This window comes from Eubalaena glacialis, chromosome 1 (assembly GCF_028564815.1).
Source record: "Eubalaena glacialis isolate mEubGla1 chromosome 1, mEubGla1.1.hap2.+ XY, whole genome shotgun sequence".
NCBI classification, from domain to species: Eukaryota; Metazoa; Chordata; class Mammalia; order Artiodactyla; family Balaenidae; genus Eubalaena; species Eubalaena glacialis.
Window position 1 is genome coordinate 220,995,434 of NC_083716.1, and position 24,244 is coordinate 221,019,677.

The 24,244-nt window shown below is 49.7% G+C and overlaps 1 protein-coding gene across 3 annotated transcripts in view; it reads right to left on the reverse strand.

Annotated features, from left to right (window-relative positions):
- The window catches only part of TNS1 (tensin 1), a 185,873-nt gene that overhangs the window by 141,171 nt on the left and 20,458 nt on the right, over positions 1–24,244 (reverse strand). The window lies entirely within an intron of this gene.

Consider the following 24,244-nt stretch of genomic DNA (forward strand, 5'->3'; position numbering starts at 1 on the left):
ATCCCCAAGCACAGCACTGCACATCTGGTTCCAGTTGTGGTTGGTCCATTCAAGGGCAGGCCTTGGGGGCGGGGTTCTCATAAAACTGAATAATACCAGTGTTGGAGCCCAGTGCAGCTGGGGGAAGGGAGGGCAGAAGGCCGAACGGGGCGGGAGGGAGAGAAGCGGCAGCTGGGAGGCAAGGAGACGCAGAACACAGAAAGGAGCCGGGCAGTGCCTGGCATCTAATAGGCGTTCAATGGATGCTTGTTAATGGCAGATAGACGCTAGAGACACGGAGGGCAGAAAAGCCAGGAGGAGAGAGTGGGACAAAGAGCGGGTCAGAAGCAGGGACCCAGAGGGAGGAAGGAGAGGGAGCTGGGGGTGGTGGGCCGCCCATGGAGCCACAGAGAGGCCACCGAGAAGAGAGGGAAAATGAACCAGGTGCTGAGTCAGGCATTGCCATGGAGAGAGTTGGGGACGCGACAGAAAGGGGGACAGAGGGACACAGAGAGACAGAGAAAAAATGGCCAAGAGAAAGTCAAAAGAAAGAAAGGTCAAGGCCCAAGAGCACTGAATGCCATCTTCCCGGGCCTCTCAGCCCCACAGCAGGCTGTGAGGGAGAGGCGTGTCAACCCAGAGCTGAACTCATTGGTTCCTTCATTTCATTTTCATCCCTATTTAAATGCCCACCCTGCACCAAACCTTTTCCATGTGCTTTTCCATGCAGACCCCCATTAAAACCTGGAAGTGACTATGATTCTTATCCCAGTCTTAGAGATGGGCTCAGAGCAGTTAAGCGATCACCCAACGTCACAGAGCAGCTGATGAAGGAGGGGGAATTTGGATCCAGGTCTTCCAACTCAAGGCTCTGTCACCATATGGCACAACTGGGCATTCCGGGTCCCAGCACTCCCCCTGGAGGGCACCACGTCCCTTGACCCCCAAGTTCACTGGGCCAGATTCCCAGGCTCTTACAGTACTAAGGGGAAGCTCCTCAGAGCTGGGCTAAGAGTTGACCACAAACACCCAGCAGGGAGGGATTGGCTTCTCAAATCTTCCTAGGGTGGAGGCAGGGGAGTGGCCTCCAGGGACAGTTGCTGGAACCACCCCCTCCAGCGCCCTTGGCTCCCGCTCTCTTCCTCTCCCTCCACCACAGAGAAGACAGGGCCACATGCCCAGACCCCAAGGGGAGAGGCCCTGGCCCTCAGAATCCTGCTGGACCCGACACACAGCTGGCTGGGAGCCAGGCCCTGGGGGTAGCCCTAGGCAATTGGTCAAAGTCTGTGCATTTGGGTTGCACCCTCCCCCTTCTGACCACACCACCCCCCTGCAGCTGGGGATGAGTTTGGGCTGTCCTCCAGGGTGCTTTCATCTCTGGGCCACCACTGGGACCCCCTGGTTAGGGCACCCTCCAGAGCTGACTCCAGAAGCCAAACCCCGCCCTGCTGCCCCACAGAGCCCCTCTCCCTCCCTTCCTTCCTGAGGCTGGGCTTCACAGCCCAAGTCAATGGTCGTTTCCTTTTCTATTTGTCATCCTTAACACTCAGGCCAGACTGAGGCAGGAGCAGGGCCCCCCCCCCTCCGCCCCCGCTGCAGTTCCCTATTTGCATCTCATTTGCATGCATTCCCAGCACCTCTCAAAGTGCAGCAATGCCTCAGGCCCTTTGCCACACACTCCCCCTGGGAGGGAGAAGCACGAGGCCTTCCACATTCAGGCGTCCTTCTCTCAGATTTGCACCAGTCTGAGGGTGGAGGATCAGAGGGCAGGGGAAGCATGGGGAAAACAGTCTGCCAACAGTGTGTCCCCAAGACACATGATGACAGCCCCTCCCTCCCCGGAGCCGGCCTCAGTTTCCAGCCAGGAGAGGCAGTGGGACCCAGCCCCAAGAGCCTCCAACTGGGAGTCAGGGCCTCGGGTTCCAGCCCTGCTCAGCCCTGCTTTGCCTTGGGGACCAAAGGTCACTCTCGGCCCCTCTTGGCTTTCATCTCCTCATCCGATAACCTCTCAGGTCCCTTGGAAGATTTCTGGAACACGTTTCCAGGCAGATGTTGATCCTTGGCAGAAAGTCGCTGCTGGTGTCAGTTGACTGCACACAAATCCCTATCTCCCCCGAGAAGTGCGATTTTAAAGCAGGAAGGACCCTGAGATTTAGGTGCCTCCAGGACAGGATTCCTCTTAGGCCTCCCCCAGCGATGATCACTGGCTCAGCCTGGATCCTTTCGGAGAGCCCACATCCCTCCCTCACACAGCCACATCCACCACCCTAACCCCATTATTATACGGTTCCTGGACTGGACGGTTGGGGAATCCCCAAACCTAGATTATCTGGATTTCAGGAAGGTGTTGGCAGGATCCATGATGAAATGCTTAGAGAAAAGATAGAAAGTCGAGTGGATTCCTAGCCAGCAAGCCAAGGGGTGTTGATTAATAGATCAATGTCAACTTCCTGACTTGCCAAAGGGCTCTGTCCTCTGCCCTGGCTTGTCCGACATACTTATCAGTAACTAGGTGAGGACTCAGAATGGAGACTCACCAAGCACGCGTAGAAAACAAAAAGCAGAAAGAAGAACTAAGGTATGGAACTGAATTGAAGCGCAAAACTGACTTTATAAAAAGGCCAAAATTAGCAAGGAAACATTTCTCTTGGAGTAAAGTCCTAAGCTAAGATTCAAGAGTCATTTTTTAAAAAACTGAATTAATTAATCATGTAGGGAAAGGTCTAAGATTTAGTGAAAACAAATTCAGTTCAGCCGGCAATAGGATATGGCTGACCCCAAAAGGTACGTGCACTTTTGGTTGTGTGAATAGAGGTACAGAATCCAGATCAAAGAAGGTGAAAGTTCCACTCTACTCCACGCTGCTCAGACACCATCAGAAATGTCAAGTTCTCTTCTATACGCTATAAACCAAAGAGCATCCAGAGGAGGACAACAGTACACACTCAATAAATATTTGTTGAATAAAAGCACGAGAAAGATTGGGCCCAATTTTTATTTCAGATGATAAAGGAAAGACACATCATTCATCATCAAATATTTGAAAAACTGTCTTGGGAAGGTGAGCCAGGGCAAATCCCACTGCCCATGTACACCTCCCTTGTCTTTCTGCCCCTGCATCTGTGAATTCCTCGAGGCTGGGACCATTTCCCATTCATCTCTGAATGTCCAAGAGGCAGAAACAGCCAGGGGCTGAGCAGCTGCTAAGGACAGGACAGCATCCTGACAAAGCCAGGCCTGTGGGGACTGATCAGCAGAGAGCGTGCTGGCCCCAGCATGAGAGCTGACCTCTAAGACAAGCCAGCTGCCAGGCTGGAAGAGGCAAGGAGGCGGGCTGGTGGCTGAACTTTCGGTTTGCACCTGCTGTCCCAGGCTGGCTCATGCGCTGATCAACTGGCCTCCTACCCCCTAAAACTGCCTCCTTGACACTGCCCAGTAGCCCTGTGGGGACTGGCCCTAGCCGGCCACCCCTGCCCAAAGTCTGGAGCTGCCCAGTGGCCGAGGGCCTGCCAAACCTTGGGTTCCTCTCCCTCCTCTCTCTTATCACCAGCATGGCCTTTGTCCACCTCCTCACCCTTCTGTGCCTCTACTTCCCTTCCCTGCACCCCCTCAAGTTGCCCCTCATCTCGCCATTCCTTCTTCCTAACATCGAACCTCATCCCTCCAGTGTTCCTCTTATGACTGTCTCTCCTTGCCCTGGGCCCCATGGCAATGAGCTGCTGAAAATTTCAACCCTTGTCCTACTCTCACGCTCTCCCCATATTTTTTTAATTACGCAGTACTTTCAGTGTTGGACAGAGCTGGAGACTTCCTTCCTGAGGACTTAGGTTCTTATAGAGAATAATAGAGAATAATAGTCATTCTGCTCCACCTTGCAATGAGGTGCTGTCCCTCCAAGGGGGTGAGAATCAGAGAAACCTGGCCCCCTCCTGCCCAGGCTGAGGAGTGGAGGGGAGAGAGTCCAGGCTTTGGAGTTGTACAAACCAAGTCTGAAGCCTGGCCACCCACTGACTGGCTGTGTGACCTCAGGCAGATCACTTAACCACTTTGGGCACTGAGTGCAGAGTCTGGCCTGAGCAGCCCCCTGTATGGGTATGCTCCCCCCGCATCCTACTCCTTCAAGGAAGCCTACTCCTTCACATCAGCCATCGATGTGGCATCGAGGAAGCCACACCATAGCTCTTTGGTCCTGTTTAATAAATGCTCAAATGTATTGAGTGCTTTCCATGTTCTTAGAGCTTCGTGGGTATTAACTCATTTTAATCCTCTTAACAACCCTATGGGTATTGACCATTATTAATCCCATTTTACAGATGAGAAAACTGAAGTTCACAGACATCGGCTCTGACTGCGACTACTCTTCCAGCTGAAGCAGCAGCGAGTCAGCAGGGACCTCAGGGCCTTGAGAGTCAGGGCTCCCCCTGTGCCAGGCGTGCCCCCAGTCTCTGCCTGCACACCCCAGGCCCCGAGTCCCTCCCACACCCAAGGCAGCTCCCACCACTGAGAGGCAGCCTGCTTTCCCGAGGTTCCTGGTTCCACTTCAGAGAACAAACCTTTTCAAAGCTTTATTCAAAAATCTTAAACACACACACACACACACACACACACACACACACACACAGTCACTCACAACCTCCCAGAATAGTCAATTCCCAGGCTGGACGTTCCCAGCTCTTTCACAGTTTCTGGATCTTTCCACTTTCTAGGTGCTCAGGTGTTTCCCTGGTTCTGATCCTTTTCCGGTTGGCCTTCATTCATTTGTTCATTTATTCATTCACCCATTCAGTCAGCAAATGTTTTGCGAGCGCTGCAGTGGGTCAAGCTGCAGGTGGAGAGCCTGCCCTCAAGGTCTGGAGGAGGACAGACAACAAATAAACAGAAGCACAGACACATACACACATAGTGACAAGAAGAGGAAGAGCAGAATGCCAGCAGGAGGCACCACTTCCCTCCCAACGGCTAGTGCGCCCTTCACACATGCCAGGCCCTGTCCATGCACAAGCTCATTCACTCCACACCATAGCCCTGGGAGTAGGTGTTATTCTAACCGACTTTGTACAGCCGAGGAAGCTCAGACACGAGAGGTGAAGTCACCTGCCCAAAGTCAATAATAGTAAGATGGCAAAGAAACAGTGGTGATGGGAGGGAAGCCCAGTTTGTACTCCTAACCGCTATGCCATCTTATCTCTAGAGGCTCAGAGAAGGTTCCTTAAGATCAGTTCCCAAACTAATGACCCCACACACACATGCCAGCAGCAGCCTGACCGTGTAGAAGGCAGTGAGCCCACCCTGGCGTGACCCGGACCCCATACTGTGCTCCTATCTGTGTACCCTACTACAGCACTGGCTTCACCAAGATGGCAGTCGCCCTAACTCCAGAACCTCTGCTTTTCTCCCACTTGATGTCACCTTCACACCTTTGACCTTTACCCTGGTTGGCGTCAAGATGGCTGGAGGGACTGCCCAAAAGGATGTGAACGGGTCCAGTGGCCAGCCCCTCTTGCAAGAGACACGGCTCCTGGTCTCACCAGTGGAATCAGGGAGGAGAAAAAAGTGCTCCAAAGTCTGGGTAACAATCACCCCAGCCTCTCCCCAAGGCCACCCAGTCAGGGCTCACAAAATATTGGTGAGAATTTAGTGCTGACCAGCCCAGTCCTCTCCTTGCAGTGATGTGGGAACTGAAGCCCAGGGAGGACAAGTAGGGAGTCCCAATGTCACCACAAGGAGGAACTCAATGGAATCGAACAGAGGACCAGATGTCCAGCTCCCAGCCCAGCCCCCAGGAGAGCCGGCGCTGGCCTCAGCCACATGTGGATGGAAGCAGGAGCCTGTCCACTTAACCATGAGGAGGGAAAGAGCGGCTCAGGCCCCTGGGGTGGTGAGGGAGCCACAGGGCCCGGATAAAGGATGCCTGGGCTCCAGGCGCAGCACGGCCCTGCTCCCCACAAGATGACCAGAGCAGAGGCTGAGGTGGGAAGGATAAGTCGGGCGAGGCGCAACAGCTGGAAGCCCTCCCTCTGGGTCCTTCTCCCCGGGGACCCCACGGGTGACTGTTTTCCTAGGAACATTGTGTTCAGGCTGTGAGTCTTGGCTCAAGCACCCTTCCCTAGAAGATCTCCAGCTGCCTGTTTAATAATGTACAGCCAATCGGCCATTAATGGCAGATTCAAAAAAAAAAAAAATTTGGTGGTTGTTTTTGTTGTTGTTCCTTTTTTTTCTTCTTCCGGTAGCGGGTGGTGGTTGTGAAAAACAATTCTCTGGCTGGCGTCCAAGGCAATCACAGCCTGCCCACACTCGGGGATCCTGGCAGATCCCACCTGCCTCTGCCCAGCCCCGCCCCACCATGCCAAGGCGCCACAGTGCCCACTCCCACCTCCACACTCCTGGCAACACCCTGGGCCTGCTACCCCAGGGGGCAGACGTCCTGGCACCTGGGAGTTCCAGGGAGGCCTAGCAGGGCCGAGGGACAGGACGTGGATGTGCCAGTAGGGGCAGAGGGAAGGCAGGTGGAGGCCCAGCACTTCCTAGGAATTCCACTCCCATCTGGCCGGAATTGGGGGTAGAAGGTGCGACCAGGGTAGCCCAACCAGGTGCGAGCACCACAGTCCAGAGCCAGATGGCCAGCTCTCCTGGGCAGGACTGGGCCAGGGAGCAAGGATCCTGGGGCCTGGTCCCGCTGGGGCCCATTCCTCTCCATCTGAGAGTCAGGATTTGCAGCAGGATCTGGAGAGCTCAAAAGCAAAGACTCATTGGAGGGTAGTTAAGACAGGGAATGGAAACCTCAGTTCCATAAGAAACTGTGTGGTGAACAGATGCATCCTGGGCTGCCTGCAGCAGCTGGCCTGGGTGAGAAAGCTTGCCAGACTCTCCTTACCTCTCCTTCCTGGCAAGGCACTGCCAACCCAGAAATCCAAGCGAGGCAGAAAGAGCCTCGGTAGCTTTTGTGGGCAGAAAGTGCTGCCGGGAGCCAAGGGGCTGCATCTTTATGGCTCTGCCCATCTTCCTGGTGACCCTGGACCATTCTTGTGGCCTCTCTAGGCCTCCATCTCATTGCCCTGCCATGAGGGGGATGAGCCGGGGATCGCCCATTCTGCCTGGAGGTCCCGGCCAGAGAGGAACTGTCAAGCCAGATGCAGGGCAGACAGAGGGGTCCATAGTCATGATGATGATGGTGATAGATTATCATTTATCAAGTTCTGTATGTGTGTCAGGCACTGTTTTTTCACTCTCCCTATAACTCTACTAGGCAGGTTACTATTATTATCACCATCATACAGATGAGGAAACAGAGGCTTGGAGAGGTTAAGTCACTTGCCCAAGGTCACAAGGCTAGTGAATGATGGATTCAGGCTGGCCGGCCTCAGGCTCTTTACCATGCTGCCTTGAAGAGTCCAGTCAAGGGGAGTGTCCCAGACCCCAAGTGCCAAGAGCCCCAGCAGCCCCTCCTGCTTGCCCTGCGCATCTGCCTGCTGTCCCCCGCCCCCATCCAGCCTCCCAGCCTCTCACCACGCCCTGGCAGGGTAGGGTCATCAGCCTCCCCTCTGTCCTTTACTTTCCTCCTGCTCCCAGGCCTCCTCAGGGCTTCCTGCTTCCCCCAGGTAGGGGCACACACAGACACACACAATCATGCACACTCACACGTACTCATACACACACACACACTCATGCACGCATGCCTGCACAGGTATCTACGCACTACACACAAGCATGTGCACTTAAACCCATGTGCACACACACATCTGCACACACAGGCGTGAAAACACAGTACAGATACACAGGCACACTTGCACCCACACAGGCACGTGCCCCACACACATACACATGGATACACACACACACAGGCACACACATGAGCTCCAGCCACGGGAGGTTCGGTGCAGACACCCAAGGGCTGTCTGGGCAGGCAGAGCCGGACAGGTGTCTGCCACGACGCTGGGGTGATTATTCCAAAGGCGAGAAGGCTGCCGGCTAATAATACCACAGCGCATTCCTGGCCGGAGATAAGCAGCCCCAAGCATCCTCGGCACGTTCGGCCTCGGTGTCTCACCCCTGTGGATTCCACCCACCCGCAGCGCCCTCCTGGAGGTGCCCCAGGAGCTGGCGCCACCGGCACAGACGCCCTGGCCAGGGGCCTGGCGCTCTCCGCTCTCCAGGGACCCCTCAGAGACATCCGCCCACACAGGCAAGACAGGAGGTCTGTGTTCACCCTGAGAAGTGGACCAAACTACAGGCTGTCCTCGCTGCGTTCCAGCCCCTCCACGCCGGACAAACGCTCCCCACGCCACCTCCGGTACGGAGCGTACTCCAGCCGGGCAGAGCCTGGGCAACGGGCAAGATACTGGAGACCCCCACCACCACCGCCAATGCTAAGGGGCGTTTGGGCGCCTCATCTCACCCCACCCTCTCCACAACTCGATGACATCACCGATACTGTCGCTATTTTGCACGTTCCCACAGCTGGAAAGGAAGAGACCCAGAATTTGAACCCAGGTCTTCCATCTCCTAAGCCAGGGCTCTTTCCAGGACCTCAAACAACCCTCCGTCCTGGAGGACTCTTAAGTCACATAATTTCAGTGCCACTGGGTAGATCAGGGGTATCTCAGGGATCATTCTTCTCAGGGAAAAACGTCGTATTCAGTACAGGCTCGGGAATGGGGAATTCTCAGTAACACACATGAGAGCAACACCTCCACAAAGATGTCAGGTGTTAGGGGGTGTTCTGGGGCATCTGTAGCTGCCTTGGGGCAGGAGGGGTGTTGCTGGGACAGAGGACAGGAGGACATGAGCCCTCCAAACCCCCAAGCCACAGAGTGCTTTGGAAGAAACTTGGGAGATAAATGGGCCCCCCATGCATGGAGTCAAGAGGGAAGAGTCTTTGGCTTTTACAGCTGTGGGTCAGGACAAAGGGTTGGGGAGTCAGGACAAAGGGCTGGGACTTGGGGAACAAGGCAGGACCCTGAGGATGACATGTACCTACAGAGTCCTGAGGGGCACAGCAGGAGGGAGAGAGTGACATGGACACGAAGAGAAAAGTCAGACAGGAAAGAGACAGTACAAAGATACAAAGACGTGGAGGTGGAACCTGAGATACCCGAAGGAAAGAGGCAGCAGAGGGAGAATACGAGATGCGCTCATACACAGGGGTGAGGAGCTGGAAAGTTCTGTTGGGCCTCGATGATGCCAGGCAGCCCTCACTTCAGTCTCTTTCTCACCTGTAGCCCAACACATGTTCGAGGGCTGCAGTTCTAAAGCCTGGGTGCACACAGGTACACATACGCTCACAAGCACATGTGTGCACACACACACACACACACACACACACACACCCCTAAACCTCAAGTGTCCCTCTTGGCCACTCGCTGAAGTGAAGCACTGTTCTGAGCATTTCTCAGATGAGAACACTGAGACCCAGGGAAGGGCTGAGGCTTCCCCACCAGGATCTCGAGGAGAAATCTGGGAAGAGGACCCAAGTCCCCCCATCCTCTCAACTACTCAGGAGGCAAAGGACTGAGCCGTGAGACCTCGGAAGCAAAGGCAGGAGAGGAAGGACGCAGGCCCCGGGGACTCTGGGGCATGACTTTCCCAGCCCCAGGGAGATGGGATCAGAGGAGCAGAGCAGCGTCCCAAGCTTGAGACCAGGCTCAGAGAGGGCAGGACCTTGGCTGGCAATGAAAGCAAGAGGGCAGGGGCCCCAGGGGTGGGGCCACAATGGGGAACAGAGCTGAAAGCAGGGGTGTGTTCCCACGAGGCCCTGGCCAGCCCCAGGCCAGCCGCCTGGTAAGGCTTCCCAGAGCCGCGTGACCCCCAAGGCCACCCCCTTCGGCACTACCCGCTGGCCCCAGCTCCGAGCAAGCCAAGCAGACTTACATGGACGTCGCAGGGACATGGTATTCATCAGATGAGGCGTCGAGGGAGGTGGGCCCGTGGGCTTCCCCCCTCCCCTGCCCAACTTCACCCGAGAGGCACCGGCTTCCTCTCCCTCCAGAGCCCCCCCCTTCCTGGGCACAAGGCAGCGGGCCAGCCAGGCCAAGGCCAGGGAAGGGAAGCTGGGAATGGGAAGGATATTGGGCTCCTGATTTCACATCCAGCTGGACAGAGACCCCACTTGGGAGCCTGCAGGGAAATCTGTGCTGGAGAAAAGGATGGATGGATGGAAGAGGAAACAGAGAGAAACTACGGAATAAGGACCCATCAGAAAAAGTGATCATGTATCATCAGTTGATTGGTGAAGAGACAGAGGCAATGATACATGTAGACACATGATTATTATTGAAATAGAAAGAGAGACTAGAGCACAGTTTCCAAGTCCATCTGCCTGCTTCAAACCAACCACCGGAAACAAGACATTTTTGAGATAATCAGGGAAAATTGAACACAGACTAGGTATTAGCTGCTCTTAAGAAAATGTTATTAATTATGTTGACTGCGATAATGGTATTATGGTAATGTTAAAATTAAAAGTCCTTATCTGTTAATGATATGCACTGAAGTATTTACAGTGAAATGATATAATGTCTGGGATTTGCTTTAAAAAAACTTCCAGCAAAAAAAAAAAAAAAAGAAAGAAAAAGAAAAGAAAGTGAAGGGGGACAGATGAATCAAAATCAGCAAGAAACTGACAATTTTTGAAGCAGGAGTATGAATACAAAGGAATTCATTATATTATTCTTCCTAAGAAGAAGAAGAATACACGTTTCAAATCTCCCGTAATAAAGATTTGACCAAAGGAAAAAAATACATATATAAGTTCAACTGATCCATGTTTCCTAAAGTGTGGTATTCAAGATGATTTTCCTTGGAAACATGACTCAACAACTTTATTTTAATTTTTTTTGTATTTAGCAAGAAATTAAAAACATAGATTAAGCCCATAAATTCTATCACTTAGAATGAGTAAAAGGTTAAAAAAGCAAATCACTTTTTTTAAAATGAAGTAACAGTGCAGAATGGTGATGACTGATATGGTAAAATGGGAAAGGAGGACAAGCCTGACGGCAGTTGGGAAACCAACAAGCTCACCCACACTCCCCGCTGCATGGGAAGCCGATAACTGTCCCACAGTGGGAGTCTTTCACCCTCTGCCCAAGCCCTCGTCTGCACCCTCGTCTGCAGGGATGCAGCTACACCGGAGACGTCAGCCACAGAGGATGGATCAGGCTGCTGGTGGTGGACAGTGCTGATGTAGCTGGTGATAGACAGTGGACTGCTGCTGTTTATCAAGGGCAGCTCAGACCTGGCTCTGTATTTCCAGAATCTCCAATCCCCAGACTGTCCTTGGATGTTGACAATATCTTGCCCATTTACAGATGGGGGAACTGTGACTCAGAGAGCATAGGTGACCTTCTCAAGGCCCCAAGGCCAGGGGGTGACAAAGCCTGGATTTGAACCCACATCTCTCTGACACTCAAGGCTGCTAGCTGAACCTTGAAGGTAGGCAGGTAACCAGCCCAGCAGGAGCCTGAGGCCCAGCAAGAGCTAAAGCAATGAAAGAGGTGGAAGGGAAGACAAGAACCATATGATCATGGGAGGAAAAAGAAGGAGAGGAAGGCGGGGAGGGCCTGGGCTGCACAATAGGTTTGGGGTGCCTAGACACTTATTACACAGAAGTAGCAGAAAGGGAAAGAGTGCAGCAAGTTGAATGGAGGTTAGACCGCTAGGGGAACTGGATGGTAGAAATGGAAGACTGTGAGCCTTGGTCAACATTTCAAAACATCACACTTCTGAGCTTCAGAATTATTCCAACTCAGTAAGGGGAGGTAGGTTATCCCACGCTTCCTGGAACTTCTAGTTGGTAGCCGAAATGTGTTTGATTAACAGAACTGGGGAAACGAGTATAATTTCTCAAATTGTGAGGTTCACGGGGGAAATACTAATAAAAGAATCTTTTCATTGTCCATCTGAGCCTGAAATAGGCCTGAAAACACAGGCGTTAGGGTAGTGCCCTGGAGAGGGCTGCCTGCTTGCCCAGGTCTCTAATGTTTCGCTTCTAAGAACTCGGGAAGGAATGAGGAGGGACACTAACCTTCCTTTGCAAAGCTCTCAGCACCCAGGAGACCCCCATCCATCTTTCCTGGCAGCTGAGATGCCCCAGGGAGTTCCAGTTCCCCAAGCAAGTCTTGTCTCCCGTGCTTGCACCTCCTCTCAGGACCACATCCTGTGTCCAGGGTGCAGACGAGCTGACTGGAGCCTAATACTGCGGCGGGAGGGGGGAAAGGAGGGGAAGGGGGGATGATGGGGAGGCAGGGGCCACTGGGCCATCTGCAGCACAGTGGGGGTTCTGGCTCCACCCATTCACTAGCTGTGTGAGGTGGGGCAAGCAGCTTGACCTCTCTGAGCCTCTGACAGGTCCCCCGTCCTCCCCACCTTCTCCTCCTGTCGGTGCTAAAACTGTAAGAATAATAATAGCAACCTCCTCATGGAGCTGTCTTGAGAATTCAGTGACATGATCCATGCAATGTGCTTAGCATGCAATCTGGTACCTAATTGCTTAATAAATGGTAACCGCTATTATTATTATTATTATTATTACTATTAACTATCCTATCCAAGGCCCACAGTTGGGCCCTTTGGCATTCAAGCTCTGCTGAGACTGGATGGAAGGAAGCGGCCGGTGGGCAGCAGCCGGCAGGACAAAGGAGGGGTGAGCACCGCAGCTCAACCTCATCCTCTCCAGGAATGCAGGGCTGGCGGCTGGGAGGGTGGGGGGCGAGGGGAGATGCCTCGCCGCTGAGGTCAGGCCCTATTCGGAGCTGGCAGTGCGTTTATCATCCTCCTGGGTGAGGGGAGGTGGGGGAGGAGGGGGATCAGGGAGGGGGGAGGAGGAGGAGAGGCAGCTGCAGAGAGCAGTGGGAGGACTCCCTGTAGGGGAGGGACCGCTCCTGCACCGTGGTCCTGGGAGACCCCCCCAGCCCCTCCTAACTGGCCCAGTGAGTGTGGGGCAGGAGGAGTGCCAGCTTCACATAAAGGTGCCCCCCACTCATCGCCCCAACCAGGAATAGGACATTCACCCCACGAGGTGCACCATCCCCAAAGCTCTCCACAGCAACTCGATGAGCAAGACATTATTTTCATGATCCCCATCTTACAGAGGAGGAAACTGAGGCTCGGGCTGGTCCAGCTCAAGGCCCAAGGATGCTCACTGGCACCAGTCCCATCTGCTGGCTCTTGTCACTGCCCCAGAGGCTGGGCTCACAGCAGTGGGTGCAGGGGTGGTGCGAGAACAGATGTGGTCTTAAGGGCACCAGCTGGCCTGTGCTATACTCCCCAGGTCAGTGCAAGGCAGGCTGGGACTTAGGATTCTCCTGGGCTCACCATCCTGCCCCCTACAGACACACACATCCCAGTGCTGGAAGGCCCAGCCCTCCCCTGCCAAAAACAACCATTTCTATTCTTGAGATTCCAATCAAGGGGTCCCAGCTGTCCCTTCAGTCCCCTGGGGCCCCTTCCTGGGCTCCCACCAGCACCTCATAGAACTAATCCCTTCCAGCTATGGTATCAACCTATTTCCTCCTAGGTTGTCCTCCACGAAGACCAAGGAAATAATCTGGTTACCTCCAGTGACTGTGCCTGATACCGACTCCTCTACTGAAGCTGGAACTGCCCTGGGCCTCAGTTTCCCCTTATGGAAAGAAACAGGGAGGTAGGAGGAACGCCCAGGCCCTCTCAGCGGCACAGGTCTTTGGGGATATAGTTAGGTTTTTCCTCTTGCGTGAAGGCCCCTTTCCACTAGTTTCCACATCTCCTTCCCCAGTTCTGGAAAAGCCAGGCCTCTCACCCCCGCCTCCCCAGCAGTCTAAGAACTTCGGGGAACCCTGTCCAGTTACAGAGCCTTGCTCAGCATCTGTGGGCCCCTTGCAGGTTCAAGTCCCAGAAGGTCTCCCTGCATCTCTAAGTACTCCCCATCCAACTTCAGGATATTAAACACACACGCGCATGTGCGCACGCACACACTCGTATGTGCGCGTAGCCACAATTCCTGCCTGGGCTCTGTGGTTGACCCACTTTAGACTCTCTGATGACCCTCTTCCAAAGTGATCAGATCAGAGAGAGGAACAGCTGCGGTTAACAGCGCCTCAGCCTCTCCCAGGATGGAGCGGGGGGTACCCCAGGTGTATCCCCAGAAGGTTGGCGGCAAGTCCTGGAAGGTACCAGAAGCCAAGCCTTGCGGGGGGGTGGGGGGGGCGGGGAGGGGAGAGCAGGTAGGGATGTTCCCACTCAGGCTTCAGAGGCAGGCATTTAAAATCCTTCTTCTAAATCCACCCACCCCAGAACAATGATTCTCGAGTTTTACAGAAGAAAGGAAGGATTTGCCCAAGCTCTCACAGAGAGCAGGAATCAAAGGTCAAATCTGGAAACTAAAGAGGCCTGGACCAGGATTGCAAAATTCCATCCCAAACCAGCCTGAGGCGGGGGGCCTGTATTCTCCATCCACCCACCCATGTTGACATATGAAAAGCCAAATGACTTTCATGCTTCCTATAGAATGAGTGGGTGTGATAGTTTTGTGTGTCAAATTGGCTAGATTAGAGCATCTGGTGATTTAATCAAACACCAATCCAGGTGTGTGTGAAGGTGTTTTGTAGATAGGTTAATATCTACAGTCAATTGACCTGAAATCAGGATTACTCTCGATAATATGGATGGGCCTCATCCAATCAGTTGAAGAGCAAAAACTGGTTTATTGGAGAAGTAATTCTCCCTCAAGGCTGCAACACCAACTCCTATCTGAGGTGTCAGCCTGCCAGCCTGCTCTATAGATTTCAGACTTGCCAGTCCTCACAACTGTGTGAGCCCATTCCCTAAAATAATTCTCTTCATATAAATATCCCATCGATTCTGTTTCTCTGGAGAATCCTAACTGCTACAGGGAGTAAATAAGAGAATCAAAAACTATGGGTCCTACCAACTTAAAGGAACTCCCAATGGCCAGAGCTGGGTCAATTTGATCCAAGAAAAATAATGATAGCATTGGATTATAACCTATAAAGTAAAGTGGATATCCAGGTTCCATACAGACATAAATAAATACCTGAATAAATAAATGGGGGATAAGGTACAGCTCTTTACAGTAGAATTCCAATTAATAAATGTAGAAGGAATGATGGAAATAGAAAATCAAATAAACCAAAATTGAGGGACATTCTGCAAAATAACTAAGCAGTACTCTTCAGAAGTGCCAAAGTCAAAGGAAACAAAGCAAGACTGAGGAATTGTCCCAGCTTGGAAGGGTCTAAGGAGATGTGAGAAATAAATGCAAAGTGGGATCTGAAACTGGATCCTGGATCTGAAAAGAGGTAGTAACGGAAACACTGGCCAAATTCTACTAAGATCTGTAGATTAGTTAATAGCATCAGATCAATGTTTATTTCCTAGTTTCGATAATCATGCAACAGTTCCATAAGATGTCAACATTCAGAAAAAATGAGAAAAGGGTATAGTGGTACTCTTCGTACCATTTTTGCAAATCTTCTGGAAGTTTAAAATCATTTCAAAATTTAAAAAAAAATTTAAGTGCGTCCTGAAGAAGACACAGACTAGGGGTCAGAATGAGAGCAGAGGACTGTTAAAAAATTAAGTCCTTGGAAGGGAAGACGGATTGAACCTGAGAAGGTCCCCAGACGCCTGAGAATCAGATGAGAGATGCTCAAACTAAGGGGGCAGAGGAGGAGAAGGCAGACTGCTCAGGGAGCAGAGCAAACAGACCTGACCCAGGTGTAACACACGAGTATTCCAGCTCTGGGATCATCACCTGGAGACAGCCACACTTGGCATCTAATGATAATAACCATGATGCCACCACCACAACCACAGCTGTCACAAATCTCTGGCTACTGTGCACCAGCAGCTGAAAAGCACTCTCTATATCTAGCTAATTTAATCTTCACCACAACCCTGCAGGAAGGTCTTCATAACCCCGGTTTATAGATGATAAACTGAGAATCAGGGCACTTCAGAAACCGTCCAAGGGGGACTTCCCTGGTGGTCCAGTGGTAAAGAATCCACCTTCCAATGCAGGGGACGCAGGTTCGATCCCTAATCAGGCAACTAAGATCCCACGTGCCATGGGGCAACTAAGCCTGCGGGCCACAACTACTGAGCTCTCGCACCTCAACTAGAGAGACCACGTGCCACAAACTACAGAGTCCATGCACCCTGGAGCCGGTGTGCCACAACTAGAGAAGAGAAAAGCCACATGCCACAACTAGAGAGAAGCCCACGCACCGCAGTGAGAGATCCCACATGGCTCAACGAAGATCCCGCGTGCCGCAACTAACGCATGGTGCAGCCAAAAAATAAATAAAATGTAAAAACAAAAAGAAAGAAAAGAAAACGGTCCAAGGTCATTCAGTTATAAGCAAGGAAAGCAGGAAACCAATCCAGCTCTGACTCCCAAGCTCCCAAGTCTTAGCACAAAAGAGACCTTCACTGCCCTCAGTCCAACCTCCTCCCCACAATGCAAGATGGCTGCTGAGAGCTCACCATCTCACAAGACAGCCCAGTCCAGGGGGGACCATTCCAACTGTCTTCCCTAGAGGTCCAGGCAAGCTTAGTAAAGCAGAACTTCCTCCACCCAACCTGACTGCAGCCTCTGTCCTAGGACCCCATTCACAGGGGAGCCATGATAATAATTGCTGATATTTATCTATTACTCTAAGCATGCATTCACTCATTTAGTTCTCACAATAATCTTAGGAGGCAGGGACTATTTTTATGACTTTTATAGATCAGGAACCCAAGTCACAAACAAACTAAGCAACTTACAGAGTTAGTGAGCATTGAAGAAGGAAAGTCAGAAGCGGGCTCGGGATTCTCACCACACCACCTCCAGGTCAGACTCTCTCCTGGAGCCTCTCCCTGAGTCTGGGTTCAACTCCTGGGTCCCCGTTCTACCACCTTCCTGGCTGTGTGAGCACGCTGCTCAACCATCTCAGCCTGTTTCCTCCTCTGTGCCCTGAGGGATTATATTAATGCCTATCTTTTAGTGCTGTTGTGAGGATGAGATTAAATGATCCTGTCTGTGCAGGCATAGAGGATCTTTGTAAGCCAGAGACTAATGGTGGAATTCAAGCCAGTGTGATTTTCGGAGTGCAGGAAAGGGCACTGGAGCTTTTCTGCTGCTCCTCCAATCACACATGACCCACAAGTGAACTTCCTTCCCTGCTTCCTTGAACAGAACCTGGTTTGAACCCAGACACCTGGACACCCTCGCTTGGGTGCCCAGGTCCAGCCGGTGGAAACAGGCCAGGCGGTTAATGTGTGACTCGCTCTGTACTTCGCTGTGCCCCAGGACACACATACCCCTCTGCTCCTAATGGCCCCCCGCTAACATCCCACCCGACCTGCCTGCTGCCTGCTGCCTGCTGGCTGCGGGTAACAATTGGCCAAGTCATTCATCAGCCAGGGGCCAAAACCCTCAGAGGGAGGGAGCAGAGGCCTCACAGGTCCTGGGCGGGGCGGAGCAGAAAGGAGGATATGGGGCCAGCAGGTGACCGCAGGGGGCCAAGAGGCGACCACAGGTGAGGAAATCAATGTGGGGGGAGGATAAAGGAATGCGGCCATGGTCATTCTTGTGGAGTTGGCCAGGCCTGCTGGCTAGTGGGTTTCTGGGACACTTAGCTGTTTGTTATCCTTGGGTCTCAGAATAATAGAATAAGAGTTATCATCTATTGAGAAAGAGCCCACAGGATTTTACTTACATTTTCTCTAATCCTCAAACCAACCTTGCATGGTGGCTGAGACATATCAGTGTCACCGTTTTTATACCGAGGAGGAGACCAGTTTCAGAGGTGGAATGATTTGTCCGCTATAACGCAGCTCATGTAAACGGCAGAATCAAGATCCACCTGAGTCCAAGGCCAGAGGGGCTCCAACTCCACCAGGACATCCAGGCTCTGGCACTGGTTTGGGGGTCAGTGGCTCGGAAGGCTCAGAAGGTTAAGACAGAGTCTTGGCCCCCAGGGACAGCCAAGCAGGAGAGAATGCCAGGTCTTCAGGAGGCAACTCAGTGCCTTCCCTCAGGACCAGCAGCTTCCCTCAAGCAAAGGCAGACGCCCCAGGAGGGGAAGCCCATCTCTCCCTCGCTCTCCCTGCTCAGCCAGTTCCAGCAGACACTGCAGACCCTCAAGCTAAAAGCCAGAAGCAGCCAGGGAGGCTGGCATCCCTTCCCATGCCACTGACAGAACTTCTAACCTGCCCTGGCTCCTCTGCCCTCTCCCTGCACCACAGACCCTGGCCCTCACCAGATCCCTCACGCTCGCTCTTTCTTAGCAGGAGACCGCTGGCCTTTGTTCCCTCCTGCATATTTCACCATGTGTCCTGTTTCAGCGGGACCCCAGGATTTCCCTCTCCTGTCTCCTTCTCTGGCTCCAATTCTCCAGCGCCCATTTGCCTTTCTCTCCCCGCTCTGGGTTCCCACCCTCCCCTTCCTAACTCCTGCAGTCTCTCAGAAGCAGCAAACCCCCGTGCGATGTTTACACAGCCCCAGAGTCAGAAACGCTGAAAAATATGAGACCTTTTGGGAGCCACATTCCAGGAAAATGAGAAGCCAGTCACAGCTCAGTGTCACTTTCTCTCCCAGCCTTAGGAGGGTGTGGGGGTGTGTGTGTGTGTGCACGCACGTGTGCACTGACTGCTTATGACACACTCCAAGTCTACTTATTAACCCCTGAAGGCCCCATACTCTGAGAGACGACTCTAGGAAGATTGAAGGGAAGGGAGGATTATTACAACTTCTCAAAATTTTTTATAAAGTGGAGATAATATGGCTTCCCACCCAAGACCTACCTCATCCTTGACCCCCACTGCCGGGGAAGCAGAAGCCAGAGGAACCAGTGGCTTCGTAGGGGCCTGTGCCCAGTGGAGTTGAAGCGGGGTCTCCAGGGGCAAACACACGTTAGTGAGGTGCTATCAAGGGACCCCAGCATCAGAATCACTGGGGGTGTTAGACGGTAATGCAGATCCCTGGGTCCAAGCCAAGCTCCACTGAATCAAAGTTGAGGGTGACAGGAATATGCTTAATGGGCTCGCCGGGCAAGGCTGAGGCCCACTGACAGGTGATGCAAGGGAATGGTGACCCATGGCTCTTCTCCTTAGAATTCAGAAAACGAGCCTCAGCAGCAGAGCGTAGAGGCTGAAAGTGGAAAAGGAAGTAATGAAAAGTCATCAGGCTTTGGAGCCAGATACTCAGATCTGAGCTGCCTGCTAGTTTCATGACTGGTGCAAAACACTTCACACCTCAGTTTTCTCATTTGAGAGTGTGGCCCATTATATCCGCTTCATGGGTGGTTTTTCAAGGATTCAATGAGATGAGTGTCAAGTAGCCACCGAGCAGAGGATACTCAATAAACAGTGGCTATAAACAAAGTGATTATAATGAAAAACCCTTCGAGTTAGAGAGAAAGTAGATTCTTTGAAAAGGTAAACAAAGTTGATAAGCCTTTAGTAGACTGACCAGGAAAAAAAGAGAGACAACTTAAATTACTTGAATCAGAAATGAAAGAGGGGATATTACTACCGACCTTACAGAAATAAAAATTATGAAGGAACACTATGAACAATTGTAGGGCAATAAATTAGATATCTAAGGTGAAATGACAAATTCCTAGAAAGACACATTGTACCAAAACTGACTCAAGAAGAAATAGAAAATCTGAATAAACCTATAACAAATAAAGAAACTGAATTAGCAATCAAAACACTACACAAAGAGAAAAGCCCAGGCCCAGATGACGTCACATGTGAATTCTACCAAACATTTAAAGAATAATGTCAGCTCTTCACAAACACTTCCAAAAAGTGGAAGCGGAGCAAACACTCATTCTATGAGGCCACTATTACCTCGATATCAAAACCAGACAAAGACATTACAAGAAAAAGAAAACTAAAGACCAATATTTCTTATGAACAGAGATGCAACAAAATACTAGAAACCAAATCCAGCAACATATAATAGTAAGAATTATACATCATGACCAAATGGGATATATCACAGGAATGCAAGGTTCTTTCAACAACTGAAAATCAACTACTGTAATATACCATATCAATAGAATAAAAAAACAAAAGCACCACGATCATTTCAACAGATGCAGAAAAATATTTGACAAAACCCTGATTTAGAAAACATTCAACAGGGACTTCCCTGGTGGTCCAGTGGGTAAGACTCCACACTCCCAACGCAGGGGGCCTGGGTTCAATTCCTGGTCGGGGAACTAGATCCTGCCGGCATGCCGCAACTAAGAGCTCACATGCCGCAACTAAGAGCCCACATGCTGCAACTAAGACCCAGCGCAACCTAAATAAATAAATAAATATTATCTTAAAAAAAAACACTCAACAAACTAGAAATAGAAGGAGAAGTTCTCAATGTGATAAACGGCATCTATGAAAAACCCACAGCTAACATCATGCGTAATGGTGAAAGACTGCATGCCTTCCCCTAAGATCAAGAACAAGATGAGGATTTCTGCTCTTGCCATTTCTAGTTCTAGGAGGTTCTAGCCAGGACGAGTAAGCAAAAAAATGAAATAAAAGGCTTTCAGTTTGGAAAGGAAGAAGTAAAAGTATCTCCATTCACAGATGAGATGATCTTGTATATAAAAAATCCTACAGAATTCATTTTTAAAACTATTGGAATTAATAAATGAGTTTATGAAGGTTGCAGGATAAATCTTCAATATACAAAAATCAACTGTGGGCTTCCCTGGTGGCGCAGTGGTTGAGAACCTGCCTGCCAACGCAGGGGACACGGGTTCGAGCCCTGGTGCGGGAGGATCCCACATGCCGCGGAGCAACTAAGCCCGTGTGCCACAACTACTGAGCCTGCACTCTAGAGCCCGCAAGCCACGACTACTGAGCCCGAGTCCCACAACTACTGACCCTGCGTGCCTAGAGCCCGTGCTCTGCAAGAAGAGAAGCCACCGCAATGAGAAGCCCGGGCACCGCAATGAAGAGTAGCCCCCACTCTCCGCAACTAGAGAAAGCCCGCACACAGCAACAAAGACCCAATGCAGCCAAAAATAAATAAATAAAATAAATAAATTAAAAAAAAAAAAAAAAAAAAATCAACTGTATGGGGATATACGTATGTATATAGCTGATTCACTTTGTTATACAGCAGAAACTAACACAACATGGTAAAGCAATTATACTCCAATAAAGATGTTAAAAAAAAAATCAATTGTATTTCTATACACTGGCAATGAACAAGCTAAAAATGAAATTAAGAAAACAATTCTATTTAAAATAGCAACAAAAAGAATGAAATATTTAGGAATAAATTTAGCCTCCCAAAAGTGTAAAACTTATACTCTGAAAACTACAAAACAGTATGAAAAGAACTTAAAGAAGATCTAAATTAATGGAAAGATATGCCATGCTCACAGATCAGAAGACTCAACATTGTTAAGATGGCAGTACTCCCCAAACTGATCTACAGATTCAATTTAGTCCCTATTAGAATTTCAGTTGGCTGCTTTGTAGAAAGTGATAGGTTGATCCTAAAATTCAAATGGAAACTCAAAGGATCAAAAATAACCAAAACAGTCTTGTAAAAGAAGAATAAAATTGGAAGACTCACACTTTGAATTTCAAAACTTACTATAAAACAGTAGTAATCAAAATACTGTGGTACTGGTGTAAGGACAGACATACCCTTATTCCATTCTCAATGGAATACAATTAAGAGTCCAGAAATAAACCCTCACATCTATGGTTAACTGATCTTTGACAAGGTTGCCAAGATTGTTCAGTGAGGAAAGAGTAGTCTTTTCAACAAATTTCTGGAACAACTGGATAGGCACATGAAAAAGAATGCAGTTGGGCCCTTACCTCATACCATATATAAATACTAACTCAAAGTGGATGAAAGATCTAATGGTAACAGCCAAAACTATAAAACTCAGAAGAAAACATAGGGATAAATATGATTTTGGATTTGACTTTAGCTATGACACCAAAAGCACATGCCACAACAGAAAAAAATTAGATAAATTGGACTGAATCAAAGTTTAAAACTTGTGTGCTACAAAGTAAAAAAACAACCCACAGGACAGGGAAAAAATGCCTCAAATCACATATCTGATAAGGGACTTGTATCCTGAACATATGAAGAACTCTTATAACCCAACAATAAAAAGGCAAATAACCTAATTTTTTAAATAGGCGAAGAATCTGAATAGACATTCCTCCAAAAAAGATATACACATGACTAATAAGCACATGAAAAGATACTCAACATCATTAGTCATCAGGGAAATCAAATCAAAACCACCATAGTAGATATCACTTCATATCTACTAGGATGGCTATAATCAAAAAGTCAAATAAGTATTGATGAGGACATACAGAAATCAGAATCTTCATACATTGCTGGTGAGAATACAAAATGATGCAGCTATGTTGTAAGTTGAATTGTGTCCCCCAAAAAAAGATATGTTGAAGTCCCAGTACCTCAGAATGTGACCTTATTTGGAAGAAGGGTCTTTATGGAGGTAACCAAGTTAAAATGTGATCATTATGGTGAGCCTTAATCCAATATGACTGGTGTCCTCATAAAAATTTGACACAGAGACAGATAGACACACAGGAAAGATGATAAGAAGACACACACAGAAAATACCATGTGAAGATAAAAGATTAAAGTGAAGTATCTATAACCCAAGAAACACCAAAGATTGCCAGCAAACCACTCAAATCTAAGAGGAGGCAAGGTAGGATTCCCCCTACAGTTTTCAGAGGAACATGGTCCTGCCAACACCTTGATTTGGAACTTTTAGCCTCCAGAACTGTGGGACAACAAATTTCTGTTAAGTCAGTTTGTGATACTTTGCTACAGCCGACCTAGAAAACTAATATAAGCTACTTTGGAAAACAGGCTGACAGTTCCTCAACAAGTTAAATATAGAGTTACAACAGGACCCCATAATTCCACACGTAGGTATAGATAGATAGATAGATAGATAGATAGATAGATAGATAGATAGATAGATAGATAGATAGATAGATAGATACAAGAGAAGTAAAAACATATGTCCACATGAAAACTTGTTCATGAATATTCATGGCAGCATTATTCACAATAACCAAAAGGTGGAAACAACCCAAATGTCCATCAACTGATAAATGGATAAACAAAATGTGGTACACTCACACAATAGAATATTATTAGGCCATACAAAGGATGTACCTTGAAAACATTATGCTAAGTGAAAGAAGCCAGCCCTGAAGAACATACATTCTATTATTCCATTTATGTGACATCTCCAGAATAGAGAAATACATAGAGACAGAAAGCAGATTAGTGGTTGCTTAAGGCTGGGGCCGGGGTGCGGGAAGGAGAGGGATTGAGGAGGGACAGTTAAACTGTATGGGGTTTCTCAAATGCTGGAGAGGGTGTGGAGAAAAGGGAACCCTCCTACACTGTTGGTGGGAATGTAAGTTGGTGCAGCCACCATGGAAAACAGTATAGCGGTTCCTCAAAAAACTAAAAATACAGTTGCCATATGATCCATCAATCCAACTCCTCAGCATATATTCGGACAAAACTATAATTCAAAAAGATCCATGCACCCCCATGTTCACAGCAGCACTATTCACAATAGCCAAGACATGGAAACAACCTAAAAGTCCATCGACAGATGAATGGGTAAAGAAGATGTGGTATACTACTCAACCATAAAAGAGAACGAAATCATGCTATTTGCAGCAACATGGATGGACCTAGAGATTATCATACTCAGTGAAGTAAGTCAGAAAGAGAAAGACAGGGGCTTCCGTGGTGGCGCAGTGGTTGAGAATCTGCCTGCCAATGCAGGGGACACAGGTTCGAGCCCTGGTCTGGGAGGATCCCACATGCCGCGGAGCAACTAGGCCCGTGAGCCACAACTACTGAGCTTGCGCGTCTGGAGCCTGTGCTCCGCAACAAGAGAGGCCGCGATAGTGAGAGGCCCACGCACCGCGATGAAGAGTGGCTCCCGCTTGCCACAACTAGAGAAAGCCCTCGCACAGAAACGAAGACCCAACACAGCCAAAAATAAATAAATAAATTAATTAATTAAATAAAATAAGGTACCGCTTACTTTAAAAAAAAAAAAAAAAGAAAGAGGAAAGACAAATACCATATGATATCACTTATATGTGGAATCTAAAATATGACACAAATGAACTTATCTATGAAACAGAAAGACTCACAGACATAGAGAACCCAGTTGTGGTTGCCAAAGGGGAGCGGGGGCTGGGGAGGGATGGATTGGGAGTTTGGGGTTAG